Source organism: Eschrichtius robustus, chromosome 9 (assembly GCF_028021215.1).
Source record: "Eschrichtius robustus isolate mEscRob2 chromosome 9, mEscRob2.pri, whole genome shotgun sequence".
Lineage (NCBI taxonomy): Eukaryota > Metazoa > Chordata > Mammalia > Artiodactyla > Eschrichtiidae > Eschrichtius > Eschrichtius robustus.
In genome coordinates, this window is record NC_090832.1 from 54,750,507 (window position 1) to 54,755,284 (window position 4,778).

Here is a 4,778-nt window from a genome sequence, read left to right on the forward strand (position 1 = left end):
CTTAAAATGAACCCATAAACACTCCCACCCCAGTTACCAAGGCCAGTTCCCAGAGGCTGCAGGCCCCTCTTACACACATTTATTTCACCTGGATGTTTGGAAGCTTCCTATCCCCTCGGGGCAGGATGTGGAGGGGAGCTAGTCCTTCGAACCTGATCTGACCTTTGTGCAAATATAAGAAGGGACCAGTGTGATTTTTTTTTTTTTTTAAGATTTTTAGAAATTTCATGTAATGTCTGAAACATTTATATTAACATATTTCCATACAAATAACGCAATGAAAGTTTAGTATTAGTTGTTTTGTTTGTTTTTTTATACTGCAGGTTCTTATTAGGCATCAATTTTATACACATCAGTGTATACATGTCAATCCCAATCGCCCAATTCAGCACACCACCATCCCCACCTCACCGCAGTTTTCCCCCCTTGGTGTCCATATGTCCATTCTCTACATCTGTGTCTCAACTTCTGCCCTGCAAACTGGCTCATCTGTACCATTTTTCTAGGTTCCACATACATGCATTAATATACGATATTTGTTTTTCTCTTTCTGACTTACTTCACTCTGTATGACAGTCTCTAGATCCATCCACGTCTCAACAAATGACTCAATTTCGTTCCTTTTTATGGCTGAGTAATATTCCATTGTATATATGTACCACAACTTCTTTATCCATTCGTCTGTTGATGGGCATTTAGGGACCAGTGTGATTTGCCCTGGACTCTGCACCCTTAGGAACTCACGGTGCTGAGATTCTTCTACTGTAAAGGATAGTACGACGCTCTCAGCATTTACAGGTCGAAGAAATTTCTCTTCCCTTCAACAGAGGAGCAGAAGGAAATTCATTTGCTCTCTGCTCATCTGAATAAGCTCTGGGTGTCATACTGTTACACTGCACAGAACCAGAAGGACAGAATTGATTTGACAGAGCACTTACTAAGCAAAATCCCTCAACTAAGCTGGCAAGAGCCATAAGAAAAACAGACAGTACTAGGCAGAGAGTATATACTACTATAAGAGCAATATATTATACAACATTATGTACTTGAGCCCCCTGGTTTCACCAAGGGCGTAAATATATATGTGGCATTGGATTGCACTTTCAAACTAGGTTCCACGTTCCATTATGTTGCATATGGTTATAGAAGAAATTAATCTTCAGAAATGGTATTCCCAAATTAATATTATTTTTTAGTAAAAGACTAAAAGACAGTTTTTATACAAATTTGAGAAATCAATGGGCCTAATTCCATTATTTCTCTTCATTCTACTAAAAGTTCACACATACATATATCAATAAAAAATATCAATATCAGTATCATATGGGCCTATTATAATAAAATACAGGTTTAATTTGATAAAACTATGTATTATTTCAAGATCAAAAATCTTACAGTAATGAAAAGATGTGGCAAGAATGAAAATTAGTTACTTTAGCTCTTAGTCATCTCACTATGAGTATTTCCGTCATTTTCATGCTGGATTGTACATTTGCATACAATATCAGCATGATTTCAACATAATGAAGTTTTATTATTATGCTAAATTTGACTAGTTTTAAGACCTGCTAGCTATTAAAGATTGACAGGGAACGTTTTTTCCCCCTTAGAACAGATCATTTGTGTCTTGAACTATAATTTTTCCCTTTACTCCCTTTCAATTCAAGCTTTGGTGATCTCAATAAATGTAATTTAATTTTATTTATAGGATTCCAAAAATATTTGTTTCTACGTAATTTGACAGTAGGATTTTTAGCTTCACTTGATTTAACACCAGATGTTTTGAGTCATGTAACTTGAGATTACCACTCTTACTCAATCTGAACTTATCTCCCAAGTTATATAATTACAAAACAATATCTTACATATATTTAATACTTTATAGTTTACAAAGCATGTGTCTACACATGATTTCATTTGCTTGTTCCTTGGAAGAATCCATTTTATGGATAAAGATTAGAGAGGTTGTAATCAAACTTATAAGCTTTTGCACAGCAAAGAAAATCATAAACAAAACAAAAAGACAACCTACAGAATGGGGAAAAGTATTTTCAAACGATGTGACCAACAAGGGCTTAATTTCCAAAATATACAAACAGCTCATACAACTCAGTAACAAAAAAACAAACAACGCAATCAAAAAATGGGCAAAAAAGACATTTCTCCAAAGAAGATACACAGATGGCCAATAAAAGATACATGAAAAGATACTCAACATTGCTAATTATTAGAGAAATGCAAATCAAAACCACAATGAGGTATCACCTCACACTGATCAAAATGGCCATCATCAAAAAGTCTACAAATAATAAATGCTGGAGAGGGTGTGGAGAAAAGGGAACCCTCCTACACTGTTGGTGGGAATGTAAATTGGTACAGCCACTACGGAGAATAGTAGGGAGGTTCCTTAAAAAACTAAGAAGAGTTGCCATATGATCCAGTAATTCCACTCCTGGGTATGTATCTGGAGAAAACTAATTTGAAAAGATACATGCATCCCAATGTTCATAGCAGCACTATTCACAATAGTCAAGACATGGAAGCAACTTAAATGTCCATCAACAGATGAATGGATAAAGAAAATGTGGTATATACATTTATACAATGGAATATTACTCAGCCATATAAAGAATGACATAATGTCATTTGCAGCAACATAGACGGACCTAGAGATTATCATACTAAATGAAGTAAGTCAGAAAGAAAAATACCACATGATATCACTTATATGTGGAATCTAAAATATGATACCAATGAACTTATTTATGACACAGAAACAGACTCAGACATAGAAAACAACTTATGGTTACCAAAGGGGAAGGGGGGTAGGGGAGAGATAAATTAGGAGCTTGAGATTAGCAGATACAAACTATTATATATAAATAAATAAACAACAAGATCCTACTGTATAGCACAGGTAACTATATTCAATATCCTATAAAAAACCATAATGGAAAAGAATTTTTAAAGTAGGCTAAAAAAGATTAGAGAGGTTGAATCACAGTGAACGGTGACACTCAACTCAAGCCAGTTCCTCCAAATCAGTTTCCTTGTGTTTTTCATGCTATACTGACCATGGTGCTACTAAGTGACTTGAAGAGAAGTAAAATGCCCCCAGTCTGAACTGAAAGAAAACTCAAAGTCAAAATGCTAGTTGCACATTTGCTGGGTTTGTCAGTGGGGGAACATCTTCCAAACACAAACATTTCTTCTTCCAAATCATCAGCAACTACCTTGAGCTCAAATGTGGTTTACAAGTGAAATGTGCAATTAAATGTAACTCTATTAAAATGGCTGTAAGTTTATATAATAAGAAAGCATGGCCAAGCTTCTTTGATGCAGTTTAAATAAATTCTTTAAACTCTGGATCTGTCCAATTTCATTTGAGATATTTTCAAATCTCCAGAAATCTTATCTCAGGCCACCTTCCCCACTTATATTCTAGGTGAACTAATTCAGTGCTCCTTGTAGTGCTGTTTCTCTCTCTTTTCTTTTCTTTAACATCTTTATTGGAGTATAATTGCTTTACAATGGTGTGTTAGTTTCTGCTGTATAACAAAGTGAATCAGCTATACATATACATATATCCCCATATCTCCTCCCTCTTGCGTCTCCCTCCCACCCTCCCTATCCCACCCCTCTAGGTGGTCACAAAGCACCGAGCTGATCTGCCTGTGCGATGCAGCTGTTTCCCACTAGCTATCTATTTTACATTTGGTAGTGTATATATGTCCATGCCACTCTCTCACTTCGTCCCAGTTTACCCTTCACCCTCCCTGTGTCATCAAGTCCATTCTATACATCTGCATCTTTATTCCTGTCCTGCCCTGAGGTTCGTCAGAACCTTTTTTTTTTTTTAGACTCCATATATATGTGTTAGCATATGGTATTTGTTTTTCTCTTTCTGACTTATTTCACTCTGTATGACAGACTCTAGGTCCATCCACCTCACTACAAATAACTCAATTTCATTTCTTTTTATGGCTAAGTAATATTCCATTGTATATATGTGCCACATCTTCTTTATCCATTCATCTGTCGATGGACACTTAGGCTGCTTCCATGTCCTGGCTATTGTAAATAGAGCTGCAATGAACACTGTGGTACAAGACTCTTTTTGAATTATGGTTTTCTCAGGGTATATGTCCAGTAGTGGGATTGCTGGGTCATATGGTAGTCCTATTTTTAGTTTTTTAAGGAACCTCCATACTGTTCTCCATAGTGGAGAACACTATGGAGAACATAGTGTACCAATTTACATTCCCACCAACAGTGCAAGAGGGTTCCCTTTTCTCCACACCCTCTCCAGCGTTTATTGTTTGTAAGATTTTTTGATGATGGCCATTCTGACTGGTATGAGGTTATACCTCATTGTAGTTTTGATTTGCATTTCTCTAATGATTAGTGATGTTGAGCATCCTTTCATGTGTTTGTTGGCGACCTGTATACCTTCTTTGGAGAAATGTCTATTTAGGTCTTCTGTCCATTTTGGGATGGGTTGTTTTTTTGATATTGAGCTGCATGAGCTGCTTGTAAATTTTGAAGATTAATCCTTTGTCAGTTGCTTCATTTGCAAATATTTTCTCCCATTCTGAGGGTTGTCATTTCATTTTGTTTATGTTTTCCTTTGCTGTGCAAAAGTTTTTAGTTTCATTAGGTCCCATTTGTTTATTTTTGTTTTTATTTCCATTTCTCTAGGAGGTGGGTCAAAAAGGATCTTGCTGTGATTTATGTCATAGTGTTCTGCCTATGTTTTCCTCTAAGAGTTTTATAGTGTC